General features: G+C 38.2%; 1 protein-coding gene and 1 long non-coding RNA gene across 6 annotated transcripts in view; one reads left to right on the forward strand and one right to left on the reverse strand.

The window, feature by feature from the left end:
- The window catches only part of LOC110990364 (uncharacterized), a 43,975-nt gene extending 31,233 nt beyond the window's left edge, over positions 1-12,742 (forward strand). For 2 of the 5 annotated variants that reach the window (XR_015425238.1, XR_015425237.1), the window contains exons 2-5: positions 1,893-2,343; positions 2,901-2,994; positions 3,703-3,797; positions 10,349-10,466. The gene's annotated coding sequence lies outside the window, so the exon portion shown is untranslated. Of the gene's footprint in view, positions 1-1,000; positions 1,110-1,892; positions 2,344-2,900; positions 2,995-3,702; positions 3,798-10,348; positions 10,567-11,835 lie in introns of those variants that run through there. The other 3 variants (XR_015425236.1, XM_087136915.1, XR_002599811.2) reach the window with 3 other exon arrangements.
- On the reverse strand, positions 9,821-12,985 carry LOC147799263 (uncharacterized). The gene is made up of 2 exons (XR_015425239.1): positions 12,845-12,985; positions 9,821-12,006 (listed from the first exon to the last, which is right to left on the reverse strand). It is a non-coding gene; the product is annotated as an uncharacterized LOC147799263 (long non-coding RNA).
- Between the last annotated feature and the right edge of the window lie 1,988 nt (positions 12,986-14,973).

The following is a 14,973-nucleotide window of genomic DNA, read 5'->3' on the forward strand; positions in this document are numbered from 1 at the left end:
TATTTTGTTGATTTTCCCTGTAGTTTTTTATGAACTATCCAAAAATATCACAATATGAATTGGAAATCTGGCAAAAATTCCTTCACATGGAATTTTCTGGGAACAAAATTTGTAAAGCGAGAAGCTTGCGCTCTACCTGAAGTCCAAAACAAAGCTCATCTTAGAATGTAGTACATGCGCAAAAAGGGTACCTGTAAGTTTTCATTTCAAACTATCTCGGGGAATTTTTAACATTGCTCTCTCTTAACGATATCACTGGGGAAAAATTGGGTATAAAAAACACACACACAGTATCGCCAGTTCTACAGAATAGTAATATATTTTATGTAAGCCAAGGACGTATGTACTTATTCAAAAAGTAATTACTGTAATGCACGTGTATTGTATTGAGAATTTCCAGATATAAGGAACATGTGGAGAATGTTTCAGCTCTCTCCGTATGGTTAAATTAAAGTATATAAAAAAACTGGTGCCAAAATTTGCTCATGGCAAGATGAATTGATATCCAGGATGTTAGTTGCAATGTACTGAAGATGCTGTCCAACCTGGGCTATTTCCGAACGTTATTGTCAGTTGAAAAATAAAAACAAAGATGTTCCCAGGTACACAATCTTTGCTGCTAAGGTCCCTCAACACAAGACTGGGATTTTTTTCCAAGCTTTAAGTTACATGTACTTCCAGAACTGTTCAGGTTTTGTCAATGCTTACATGTACATGTATGTGTAGATGTGTGTATGTAGACTCGCTTCCCATCCCAAAATATTTGCTGAGCGAGATTTCATGTATCCCATCTTGATTGGGTTAGATGTTTGCTGGGGAGGTTTAGTCATCTTATATCTCATCAAATTGGTGAAATTGACAAGTATTTTGCCTATTCACCGTAGGGAAGATCGACGGCATACACTGTATGTACTTTCTTATCATTGTTGTCAGCATGACAGCGTGACCAATCACAATATGACTCCTACCTTTTTTTTCTATGTTTTTCTGTTACATGTAGCTGCAAATGAAGACTCTGTTATGATTGGCCTAATTGCATTTATACCGACGATCAAGTCTCAAAATGCACTCCTCCAAAGGCACCTTTTGTGTCCCAATTAAATTCAAAGGTATTACACTGGGTTCTTGTTTGTTTTACGTTAATGGTATTTCTGTATTTCTGGTTTGTACTCAAACAACTGGTGGATATTTTATATTTTCCTAGCCTGATCATTTTTTCATTGGTGATTAATTGTGTAAATACATAGCCAGAGATCAACCCTTTCTCAGAAAGATTTTAGTGAGTAAATTCTTGGTTCACAATTTGAAAAGAAAACTTTTGTACTGAAGCATATCTTGCCAGATGACATCACAGGAACAGCACCCTCATTTTTTTCCATGAAAGCCTGGACAAGTTTAAATGGTTTAAAAAAGTCATTTTTCAGTTCACATAATTAAGGTCAAATAGTTCTCATACATTAAAAAAATCATAGATAAACTGTGCCTACAAAACATTCATCGCTGCCATGCCATAGGCATTGTAACTGAGCTGCAGGAGATGCAGCTTGGCAGACACTTCTTACAGATTCTGATTTGGAAAGTTGTGGTGGGATTTTTTTCAAAGACGAAAGTCCAATTTTTTTTCATATGTAAAAGAATCCTTTCACAGAATCCTGTCAAAGAATCCCCTTCAAAGATGGTTCATGTGCAAGTTTCTAAAAAATATGCATAGAAATACGCTGGATGTGCACCCCACTGGTTCAGAGGAGAGTTACGTTTTGGCAAATCAGTTTTGACAATAACTTCCAAGGATTTCAGAATGTACATGTATGTATTGGAATTGTTTGGGCTTTAGAATACTTCTAAAATTGCATACATTTACATGTGGTCATGACATCCTTTCTGTTTGGCAGAGCAAGTAACAGCCAACTAGCCATCCATCAAGGCTACAAATAACTTACACGTACCAACTAGACAGTCATCTTGTGAGCCAGTCAGCCTACCAACCACTCAGTCATCTTTTGAGCCAATCAGCCTACCAACCAGCCAGTCATCTTTTGAGCCAATCAGCCTACCAACCAGCCAGTCATCAATTGAACCAATCAGCCCACCAACCATTCAGTCATCTTTTGAACCAATCAGCCCACCAACCAGCCAGTCATCATTTGAACCAATCAGCCCACCAACCAGCCAGTCATCTTGTCAACCAATCAGCCCACCAACCAGCCAGTCATCTGTTGAACCAATCAGCCCACCAACCAGCCAGTCAGTCATCTTGTGAACTAGTCATGCTAGATAACCAGCAAGTAGCCAGGCATCAGTGTTACTTCAAGTCTGTACCAATCATGCAGTGGATTAGCACAGGTAGGCTGCATACCAAAGCACACAGGCTTCTGATGTGTGTCTTTGGGTGGATTTTCCCCCTTATATATTCATCAAATATGTCTTGCCATTTCAACACAGTCACTGTCATCTTTTAATGTAAATCATGATGAGATGAGGTCTTATGAGGCTAAAGGCAAAACCAACAAGTTCTAACACAACATGCAGATAAAAACATTTTTCTAACCCCATCGTGCCTTTATTGATTTACTCTACATGGACTGTACATTTCAATGGAGATTGACAATTTTTTTTTTTAAAGAGTTGAAAAACGCCAGAATGCTATTCATGAGCCAATGAATTGTTTGTTAGGTATAGTAATAAATTTTGGAAACAAAATGTTACCTTAAAAATAATGTGTTTACCTTGTACTTTGTACATGTAAATTACATAGTAAATTTATTTTTACTCAAATTTCTTGAGGATATTTTTTTAGGCAAATCCCCCACAACCTGGCCGTCAATCTATTTTTTTCAGGACTTCACTCCCCTGATTTAAAAATAAATGCCTCAATAGTTGTTTAATTTTTTATGGTACAGGTTGACCATTGACTTTTGGCAACGTCAGGCCATCATCCTACCCTATCTGATAGAACACCTCAAAGGAAAAAAACAAGCAGCCATTTCCTGCAAGGTGAGTTCAAAGTAGTTTCAAAGGTATACATAATGTGTTATTCCTTGTATGGAATCTGTAGATTTCATAACATTGACTCTAACCTTCTGGCATACATGGATGTGAAAATGTTAGTAAAATAAGGGGCTTCAGGCCTGTAAGATTAACTTGCATTTTGCCAACTTACATCACTCATTGTTCAGATGAAATAATTATCCTGTAACAAAGTTTGGTCCAAGTTCCTTGGTCTCATGTGTCTAGTTTCATTTGCCAGAATTAGTCCCAAGTCAAACCTTGGACCAGTACCAGTAGATTTTCCGGGACTTAATGAAGAAGTCATTCAGACTGAAGGTTACTCCTTATACATGGGATACTTTCGGATTCATCCCTTTGGATTGAAGCCAAACTTTCAAATTTTTTTCATTATGCTCATCACAATACTGATGTCTTTGTGAAGATTTAGAGCAAGGAAATCCCACAGTTAGTGAGGGTGAATGTGATGGGTAAAATGAATAAGAAAAGCTTCACTGTTGCTCTTTCAATATAACTCTATAATTGAACTTAATTGTAGACTAGAGCTTTGTGTATTAATGAATTGCATAGCGGTTGAATACTTGACGCAGACTTTAAAACTGAAATAGATGTGCCAACTAGGAATTTTGTTTTATATTTGTTTACAATGATGCATTTCTCACTCGTAACTGTATTTTCTCCGTGCCACCATTCCAGGTAAACAGTGTGATAAACAGCAGCATCCATTGTTACCATGACAACAGCTTTGCGTCCAGAGAGTTCAAGTCCAGCCATCTGTTTTCATCAGAAATGTAAAAAAAAGAATTATTTGTACATTTGCAGTTTTTAAGGTATCGAAATATCCTTGTTTATCATTGACCTTTGCTGAAATTATGTTTTTTGAAAACCTTTGGCTTTTCTTTCAAGTATATGGTTACATGTTTGATCGGTATCAAAAAGCAAAAGCAGCAAGATTTTTAAAAGTTTGTTAGGAAAGAGAATGTTTCAGATTTAAGTGATTTTCTTTGAAAGGTCAGTATGATAACCTTGGATATTTTCATAACCTTTGTGGACTTTCCAGGTTTTTTTACTCCAAGCTTAGAACAGGCAGTTTGCCCACCTTGAGTTGATGAAAGAGAAAAATAACAACATAAAATATATGCACTCTTCCAAAATATTGGATCATTCCAACTGCTATTCTTTAGTCTGGTAAGTGTCCTAATTTCTACCATTGCAGTTTCTATTTCTGAAAGGTTGAATTAAAAATCAAGTTCCATTAATGATTGTAATAAATTCACAAAGCAAGGAGTAAGAAAACTTGGATAGTTTCATTACACTATCATTTTCTAAATTGTAATGTATAAATGTTGGTCATGTGGTTCATTTTATCCTCAAGCAAACTCAAATCCTTGATGCTCATTGGTTGATCCCATTGTTGTAACAGCGCTGTGATACCATTGCATGACATCATCATCTTACCTTGCATTTAACTGCTGCTGGTATTTGCCTTATTATTGTTTGTCAAATTTGCTTGAGGATAAAATTAATTTCCTCTTTTGTGCTAGTGATATATGGGACATTTTTGGACAATCATGAAGCATTACAGGAAAACTCAAATGAATCCAGTGAAATTGTGAAAAGTCATGCAGATTAGACTAGTCTAAATTGTGACATAAAAGCATGCGCTTTTGTAAATATCATGAGATTGACCCCCAAAATATGTGATGCAAAGTTTATAAGTTTCAAGTTAAATGTTGGCAAAATTCTGTAACAAAACCTGGTGTACATACAGACCAAAATTTAAAATTATTGAAACCATTGAAGATTGCAATTCATTAAGTTTTCCTGGGAAACATTTTGTAAACTATAATGAGATGGATCCATGCTGTGTTCAGTGAATGGTCTCTTTATCTCTCATGTTGGGATATCTCTTACATTCTTGGCCCTTTCTTGTGTGTGATACTTCACATGATGTCTTTGTTGTATAGAGATGTTTAGAAATTCTTTACATTTCCTCAGTTCTGGGGATGCCTCCAATTTTGCCCTCCCCTGGTGTGGGGGATGTCTCCAACTTTACCCCTTCCCTGGTGTGGGGATGTCTCCAACTCTGCCCCTCCCCTGGTGCGAAGATGTCTCTTATTTGCCCCTCCCCTGGTGTGGGGATGTCTCCAATTTTACCCCTTCCCTGGTGTGGGGATGTCTCCAACTCTGCCCCTCCCCTGGTGCGAAGATGTCTCTTATTTGCCCCTCCCCTGGTGTGGGGATGTCTCCAATTTTACCCCTTCCCTGGTGTGGGGATGTCTCCAACTCTGCCCCTCCCCTGGTGCGAAGATGTCTCTTATTTGCCCCTCCCCTGGTGTGGGGATGTCTCCAACTTTGCCCCTCCCCTGGTGTGGGGATGCCGCCAACTCTGCCCCTCGTGGATGTGAGTGTGGTGTGGAATTTTGCTATATTTGTCTTTCCCCTGTTTGGATTTTGCAAACATATCCCGATGGATCCATCTCATGGGATATTGTAAAGGGTATGGTTCAAGATTTCAAGTGTCATAATTGTAGTCAGAATGTCTAGGAACATTTTATGACATCTGTAAGACGTTTTCTTGATGTAAGGTTTTGCAAATCACGAATTTCTAAATCTCAGAATTTAGAGAACAATGACCTTTTGGAGTACATTTTAGCAACAGACATGCACTTTATATTAAGCCATATTTGGTGATATTTGTTGATTTTCATCAGCGCGCCATTGAGCCATTTCATTGACTAGGAAACAATGTTGAAACCATTACATCCCAGTAGCACACAGATCAATTAGGGTTTTCTGATTTCGTGTAAGATTCCAGCTCTAAAAAGTTTGTGCTGTGATCAGCTACAAATTGATGGTACTTGATGTTTTGAACCATACCGTTTGATGTTTGTTATTGCATATTGATGAGAATCACTCCGACAAATTGAATCTAAGACACAGATCCTGAGGCAGACACTTTTCAAAAATGCAAAAAGAATTATTAAGCAAACTAATTCTAACAATCTAAAACCTTGAAATTTGGAAATCATTGTCCAATTTTCACTAGTTCATACATGATTTTGTGTGGTTTTGAAAAATTTGTTCAATTCATTTGTTTTAATAATCAACTGTGCAAACAAATTTTCAGAATGGCTTATGTCAAGGGAGTGGTTCTCACATTATCTTACTTGCCAAATGTTTCAAAAATGTCTTTTTGTGTTATTTATGAAAACCCATTCTACATGCATGTACAAGCAGCAGTGTTGTGCTAAACATACGTTGCTGGTTGGCGCCCTCTACTGTCTGGGGCGTGTGGCAGTCTGTGGTCCAGGTACTGTGGTTGATGTACCTGTTGTTTAGTGAAATCGACTGTATGTGTCGCTGGTGCTCTCACCCACCGGTGTCCTGCCTTACATAATTGACATGCTATTTCACCCCAAAATCTCTCAAACTCTCAGGTATAGGAAAGAAGGGATTTCTGTTGCTTACTTAAGTCTTTGGGGTCCCTGTATGGTTTGGTGTGTCGGACTGAGGACCATTGCACTTTTTTCACCATTTTTTCGATCATTTTGTTATCCTAAGTTGGTACCCGTCACTCTTTGTTCCTGTGTAAACAGGTTGCTTTTTTGGCAAGGTCATGATGACCAAACCTTTATCAAAGAGGACATCTGCTTCTGATCCGAGGGGGCTCCAGACCTGATGAATGGTAGCAACTTCTCCTCAGGTGTTGGTGTGAGACTTGGAAGAAAGACATTCTAATATGGCTGCTCAACTTTACCTAGATTCTACAAAATCATTCCCGTTTTGGTTTCATTTGTGTTTGGAGGTAATTGTTTCCTTGAAGGTGGTATCAAAGATGACATTGGGATTGTTAAAGAAAGGAAAGGTTATAGTAGTTACAGATCAGGCACAAATATCATTGGTGTAAAACTTAGGAGTCAAAGTTTATCGTTAGTAGGAAATAGTACTGATAGGTCAGAACCAATGATCATCTAACATAATGTTTAATAGTGTCACCTTGTTTTGCAATATCGTAAATTTAAGGAAAATAGAAAAATACAGACATGTACATTGTTACGACCAGGCCAAAACTTGACAAGCAAGCATGATTTGAAGAAAGCACTGTTAATAGGATAGTTTATAAAATCAAGGTTTAGGTTTTTGTGGAAATCTAAAACCATTGGAAACTAATTAATTGGCTGTTTCAGTTTTCAAATAGTAATGAATGTCTTCTTGAGAATTCAATCATTGATGACAGGGACATCAAGGTGATTAGTTTGACTTCCAAGTTGATCATTTCTATGATTGTTTAATTTTCTTGAAGATAGTCAAGTGATAGGATTTATTCCTCATTTCTGTTTACTCAAGTACTCAGTGATCTAAACACCCGTCCCTCAGCATAAGTAGGAATACAAGATAAAGATAACATGCTCAGTGAATGATTGGTTACCTACTAAAGGAACGTAGAATTTAAATTTGAATAAACTTACCTTGGGGTTGTAGGTACAGTTGTAATTGACATGGGCATCCTTAAAATCTAACAAACAAAAAATATTAAAATTAAAGTAAAAATAAATGAGTCTTTAGTCATATAGAAGTAACCTTAAACAAACAATGCTTTGAAATCATTGAAAAAGAAAACTTACGTCTTCAGTCAAAAGGTCTTAGGTTTTATATAATACATGTATAGACAAATCCTATCTGTTAGAGGAAGTTAGACAGATGCATGTGACCATTAACATTGCAGATACTTAAATACAGTCATTTTGGCAAATTTCCAGGAATGCCATTTACTTGTCATCAATTGTTATTCTGTTTCCATTTTAAGAATACATATATGTGTTCTTTGTCTGTAATATTAAGGAGATCACAGGCAAAGTGCAACTTCTGGGGAGTTTTTCTCAACCCTCCGTTTGGAGTCTTGTTCATTGTTGAGTTGTGTTCAGCTGTCTAACAATGTAAGCTATATATTTACAGGTGTTACTAAGGCCAGTGATGTATACACAACCCTTACCCTTCAGGTTTAGTCTAAGGCCGGTAAAGTACGCACAGTCCTTACCCTTCAGGTTTAGTCTAAGGCCAGTAAAGTACGCACAGTCCTTACCCTTCAGGTTTAGTCTAAGGCCAGTAAAGTATGCACAGTCCTTACCCTTCAGGTTTAGTCTAAGGCCAGTAAAGTATGCACAGTCCTTACCCTTCAGGTTTGGTCTGAGGCCAGTAAAGTATGCACAGTCCTTACCCTTCAGGTTTGGTCTGAGGCCAGTAAAGTATGCACAGTCCTTACACTTCAGGTTTAGTCTAAGGCCAGTAAAGTACGCACAGTCCTTACCCTTCAGGTTTAGTCTAAGGCCAGTAAAGTACGCACAGTCCGTACCCTTCAGGTTTAGTCTAAGGCCAGTAAAGCATGCACAGCCTTTACCCTTAAGGTTTAGTCTAAGGCCAGTAAAGTATGCACAGTCCTTACCCTTCAGGTTTAGTCTAAGGCCAGTAAAGTACGCACAGTCCTTACCCTTCAGGTTTAGTCTAAGGCCAGTAAAGTACGCACAGTCCGTACCCTTCAGGTTTAGTCTAAGGCCAGTAAAGTATGCACAGTCCTTACCCTTCGGGTTTAGTCTAAAGTACATTGGATTGGATTTGTTGCATTTGGTTTTTAATCTTCCCTTGCCAGTATTCTACACAAGGGAATAGATTTTGTGAAGGAATGTCTCCAAATCATAGGAGGGTTAAAAGTAATTTAATCTTAGTTCAAGCGATATTATAAAACAGTTCACAATTTCGTAAGTTCATTGAAATATATCTGTTTATTCAGAGGAGCAGTATTTAGCACTGCTGCTCTGAATTTATTGAAACCTATTATTAATATTTTCCAAACAGGATAGGAATAAATATAGAACATATTCCCTAGGAGTATGCTATTAACAAACCCAATGTCATCTACAGTATTTCCCAAGAGGCTTTGCCAGGCTTCTGGTAATGAAAGACAGATTGAACCACACAGCTTTTTTGGTGAATGCACACTGTTATTTATCAGTTTCACTGTCTAAAAACGGAATTTTGTTCTTGTAGATTTTGTTTTTCGAAAGATAAAAGTGCTGAAAACTTTGGAATTGTTACTTGATGAAAACATTTCTCATACAATGTGTGGTTCTTCCTTCACAAGTGAAAACAAAATTATTGACAAGTACTGCACTTCAGTACATTCGTTGACCAGCTTCTTAAGAGAGTTGGGTTTATCTGAAGAATTTTTCCCCAAACTTTGTCAAATTATAAGTCTGTCAGCCATGTTAGTAAGTGTTTCTCTGATTCGCACGTCATCATCTAGGCCGAGGTTGTTGTTATTTTGATGGTCTGGGACTCAATTGGAAATGAAGTGGAAAAGTCCATTCAAAAACAGCTTTCTCAGTTTTTACTTTTTTCCACTAAAGTTCACGTCCAAAATACATTCCAAAATTTTGCAGCCTGGTTGCCCGAACAGGGGATGACGTCCGTGAAACACCCCATACAGACTCAGCAAAGATTAGGTCGGCAACAGTGAATCCTTTCTGACCTTTGTTTTGGCCACTGTTTGTTTTTCAATGAAGTGAAATGCATGTTTAATTATGTGGAGCAGGACACCAATGGTGCAGAGCACCAGTGACACATTAGTGGATTTCACTAAACAATAGGTATATCAACCACAGTACCTGGGCCATAGACTGTCACACGCCCCAGACAGTAGAGGGCGCCAACCAGCAATGTATGTTTAGCACAACACTGCTGCTTTTTTTTTTTTTTTTTTAAATAAAAAAATGAATAGGGTTTCCCTAGAATAAATTCACACAGAAAATTTGAATAAGGTGTCCCTTTGTCTTTATTTCTCACAAATCAAAAAAGCCCCCCTCTCCTCCATGCAAGGAAGATTTCAAGAAAGTAGTCAACCAAGGATTCTTTAGAGGATTGACCCAGAATCTAGCACATGGTCTTGGGGCAACAGCAAAGGTTTCTGAGGTGTCAAAGTTTAACTCCAGAAGCCTTTGTGGTTCCCCTTCCATGTACACGTTTCTGGCTCCTCCCCTAAAGCGGCTACATTGCATCATGAATATGCATACTATAGCCACACCCTTTGTAATTTGTATACAACCTCTATACTTGGAGATCATATACAAATTACCAAAGGTTAGACCACAGGACACGTATCAAGATTCACTGTAGCCATTTAAGGTATCATTGCCTACCCTAATCAGTGACCTTTGAACCAAAATGGGGACTGTTCCAGGTTTACCATTTAGGTAAACTGCATGCCTGAACATGGGATGTTGCCCGTCAGTTTTTTACTAGCTCATGCGTCTGAATAATTTTAAATCGAATTTTTTTTTTGCAGGAGAGGGCCTGGGTCAGTCATGACACAAACGCACACGCAAGCTTCATTGGCTGTCAAAGGTCACTTGGCAAGGTAAGAAGCAATACCTTAAAGTTTGTAACCTGTTACTTTCAGCAAGTTTGAATAATTAAATCATGTTTTTAGTCTTCAGATCTCCGTATTCATCCTTGAAATTACTTGTCAACAGTTCAATTGTTGAAAAGGCGACATATTGTCAACATGCATTTTGAGATGGTAATCTGAAACTTGCATTTGATAAAAATGGTGAAGTCCTTTCAAGACTCCTGATTTGAATATGCATTCAGAGTTTGGCTTTGTTTTGATTTCAAAATGCTTTGGATTCTTTTCTTGGCATGTTTGTAAACAAATAGACTTGACTTTCAGTAACAGGTTACAAATATCCTTGGTTGACCACTTAGTTGAGAAGTTGCCAGTTGATGTTGAGGCAAGTAATATTTGTGCTATTTTCATTATTTTGTTATCATATTTTGTGTGCATGATAGTACCTTTACTTTTGTGTCAAATTTCTAAGCTGTTGGTACAAAACGTCACTGATGAGGCTATAAATTTTGAATTTGTCAAAAGTTCATTCACCAATTATTTTTCAAATATTCTAGAAACAGTTTTGGGCAATGAGATTCAAAGCATGAATAATATTTTCATAATTTTCATTGTCTACACCTTAAAAAGATCAGACTTTGACATGGCAAGACAGAGTTTAAAATGAAACATTTCTTCAAGGTCAAAGAACATCAGCTGGCAAAGTCTCAACTTGGAAGTAAATGTTGGAGTACAGATGAGGTCGAAAACTTCTCCAATTTCAGTTGACAGAATTATGTGAGGACTTGTGCACATTTTTTGCATGCCAAGTTAAAAGACTATACTTAGAAATTGTCTAAAACCGTTTTATGCCACAAGGACTGTGCATGCATTAGCGATTGCTGTTGAGTTACTTAAGGCTTGGGGAATAGAGTCACTGCTTTGGAAAGGTTACTCAAGTTTGAATCTGAAATTGGAGCAAGTTTTTGGACCTCATTGGAAGAATCTTTAAACACACCAGGAGTGCACCACACACTCCAAAACAACATTTTGTTTTTCATTCTACAAAATGTTACCAACAAATCTTTGTATAAATCAATTCTGAAAGTCAGAGTTCATGCTGAAGTTCACTCCTGAATCCTGTCGGCGATTTCACAACTTAGAATCCAGTGCAGGAATCCCATGTCCCTTTGGAAGGATTTGTAAGGGCAACTATTTTCAATCTTTTTCAAACTATTTAGCCAAGGTGTTTTACAGTCATTTATTGCAGAATGCATTAAAAAGTCAACTGTTGCATTGCTAAAGGAAAGTTGTCAAGTTTATGGACAAAGTAAAATCTTTGATCAAATGCATATCTCCTATTCGATCAAAATAGTTGAGTTCAGTTGAAGAAATTGTCTTCAGATTTGAAAGTGCTTCAATTGGCTTTATTTCTCTTGTCCTGGTAGGAATTTCAGCTGGGCTGTCCTCCGTTGTCTTCAGTGTCTCCTCATTACGAGACTGAGTTCAAGATGTCTTCAGCAACTTTATACATCAATTGGTCCCTCTCATTGAAGGCAGTAGTAGCTTGAAGATCACTCAGATGTTGGAGTACGGAAAGGATCCAATGTGAAGATGGACTCGTTGTAGATGAAGGGGAGAAAATAGAGAAATATTTGAGTTAACTTTGAATTCTATGTATTAAAATTTAGATTTGATAGTTTTCTCAGATTAGTAAGCACATAAGGCTGTAATATGGACCTTCCTTTAATTTTGCCGCAATCAGTTATTCAATAGTTTAACTTAAATGAGCTTTTTAAGGTTTCTTGACAAAAGTCATTGCTCTGTTTGAGTTCGACTAATTAAAGTAAAAAAATGTATCAGTTTGATTTTAAGTGTCCGTTTGTCTCAGGTTAAAAATTGGTTCACATTATGAGGATAATTGCTTTTAAAAAAAAGGACAATTCGATTCTGAATTTGAAGCTCTATTTCTTTTATAAAAAATATTTCCCACAAAAATTTGAATTCACCACAGATGAAAATTTAAATAGAAAGCACAAATAATTTGCTCAATTTTAATCGTTTGGGAGTGGGAAAGAATGTTGAATTGTACTCTTTTATACTATATCTCAATCAAGGTCAGACATTGCAGAAATGCTGGAAAGGCCTGAATTTGGAATTGAGAAACATTTTCCAATTTTGTTAAGAAATACATGAAAATTCTCTTCACTCCCCATATTCTTTGTACACAACTGCTGGAGTGAAGTCAGGATGCAACCTTTTTTCTGGGAAACGTTTTTAGAAGCTTACTAGAGACGATTGGAGTGAACCAGCAACTAGTAATGAAAAATAAAGTCAACCTACACAAGGCTGAAACCAAGACTGAGGAATTTGACTTCAATATGCCACACCCAGTTTTCCCTGAGGAAAGAATGATTAGGTTTCCCTTGGAAATATTTTTTAGAGGTCAGTACTTACAGTAGCTAGTTGCTTAGACCATGGAGGGACCATGATCATATGGAACTTCGGAACAAATACAGAAAACTGCATCAAAATTTAATCAGATCTTGTACATTCTGAGCGTCCTAACAAGGTGTAAATGCACGTCTTGTTGGCAACACTGGGAGACTCCGACAGTGTGATACTGTTTGGCTGAAAACCCGCCGACAAAATGACAGGGCCTACGCAATACTAAGAGTCTAGCAGAACACGTGATGGCAAGGAGCCAATAGCAAGAGTGGAGGAAAGGTGTGGCGCAATAGGAATAGAATGAAAGGGGAACCCACGGTCTGCCCTTTCGTGAATTGGGGGCGAATACGAGCCGTTTTGCACACTAGTCTCTTTCCACACACGCACACGGAATGGTACTTCGGCTGAAAAAGAGACCAATTCTTTTGTTGGATTCTTTTGTTCCGTCTCTCCTGAACAATAAAAAAGATTCGAGGCTTACGGAGGATTAGACGCCGCTATCTTTCGTTACGCTTGAGTGAACAACAATGGGGAGAATTGAAGCAGAAAATCTCGAAAAACTCGCCTTCTAAAGCATTTTAAGCAACAAAATGACGTTTTTTGTAGAGGAAATCACATAACAAACCTGCCCATAATCTCAAATTTTAAAATCTCGGTCGGAATAAAAAGTTGGCTTTTCAGGACTGGTGGGTTCCTTGTGAAAACTTTCTCCTACTCGACGTTGGTGGCGCTATAGCAAAGACAGTCCCAGTCCATTTGTGTTTTTTCCCTTGAGAATCAAAACCCGACATTTCTCAGTTTCTCTTGTGCTTGCACCCCGTTATGTATTCTGAGTGCAGTAACAATTAAGCGGTGGGGGTTGGGCTCTGTAACGGGGGCAGGGGGCTCACAACCTGCTTTTTTCTACATAATTTCTCAGATTATCAAAAGCAGCATAATTATTTAACTGTCCTTGCCCTATGAGTCTTTTTCTCCGATATTGTACATTATACGTACCCCCATCATCCCGTTTCAAGCAAATCCTAAATAACCAGGGTTTTTAGCCTGTTTGCATCAAAACTTCCTTTCAAATTTGATCAAACTATCTGAGCTGGCACTGGAGTTTCTATTTATTTATTTCCCTCGTGAGCAAAAACATTATTTTACTACTTTTCATAAGGCTACTGCCGAATTTGCCGAGCAGTACTGGTTCCCGCCTGCGTAGGCCAAAACTAACACAAAACGGGCAACCAGCGGTTTGGACCGTTAAGAAAATCCGATTTGGACCGCCGATATGGGCATTTTTGTACACGGTCGATCATGCACACGTGTATACAGCATAGCGAGCCACAAAATTGGCCATTTCGGCGTTTCCAAGGAACATGCGCATTGTGCATGACCGTATGGCGGGCGCTATACTACGGAAATGCTCATATCGGTGTTTCCCATTGCCGCGCGCATCGTGCATATCAATTGCACCGCGGACTTTCAATGTCATAGCGCCACCAATGGTGGCTGTGAGAAAGTTTTAGCAAAGAACCAGCCAGTCCTAAAAAGCCAACTTTTTTATTCAGGCGAATTTGGGAATTTTGAAACTATGAGTAGATTTGTTATGCAATTTCCTCTTCACAAAACATGATTTTGTTTCCTAAAATGCTGTCAGAGGCGAGTTTTCTGATGTTTTCTGCTTCAATTCTCCCCTTTGTTATTCACTCAGACGTGACGAAAGATAGCGGCGTCTAATCCTCCGTAAGCCTTGAAACATTTTATTGTTCGGGCAAGATTCACCAAAGGAATCTGACAAAACAAGTGGCCTCTTTCGCATACGCCAGTGTTCGTCCGTTCAAATGGTGGTGTTGTGTAGAATACCGTCTGATGACAGAAGACAAGAAGGTGCGTTTCGTAATGAGACTAGTATGCCTGGCACCGGCACTCGTGCGCCATGAGACAAGCTGTCAGAACGTCTTCAGATTCTTACGTAATACCTAAGGAACCCACAAACCTTTCACAAAGCCAGTTTTCGTTTTGGAAATATTCTCCCTTTTCTGGTCTGGGTCTCAGTCTTTTCATTAAATAAATTCAGGCTCCAAAAAGCCAATGATCATGGGCACAACCTTCTCCCCAATGCCTATACGGTTGACAATGGACAAAACAACATC

This window comes from Acanthaster planci, linkage group LG05 (assembly GCF_054643075.1).
Source record: "Acanthaster planci isolate LZ-2023a linkage group LG05, COTS_SCS, whole genome shotgun sequence".
NCBI lineage: Eukaryota > Metazoa > Echinodermata > Asteroidea > Valvatida > Acanthasteridae > Acanthaster > Acanthaster planci.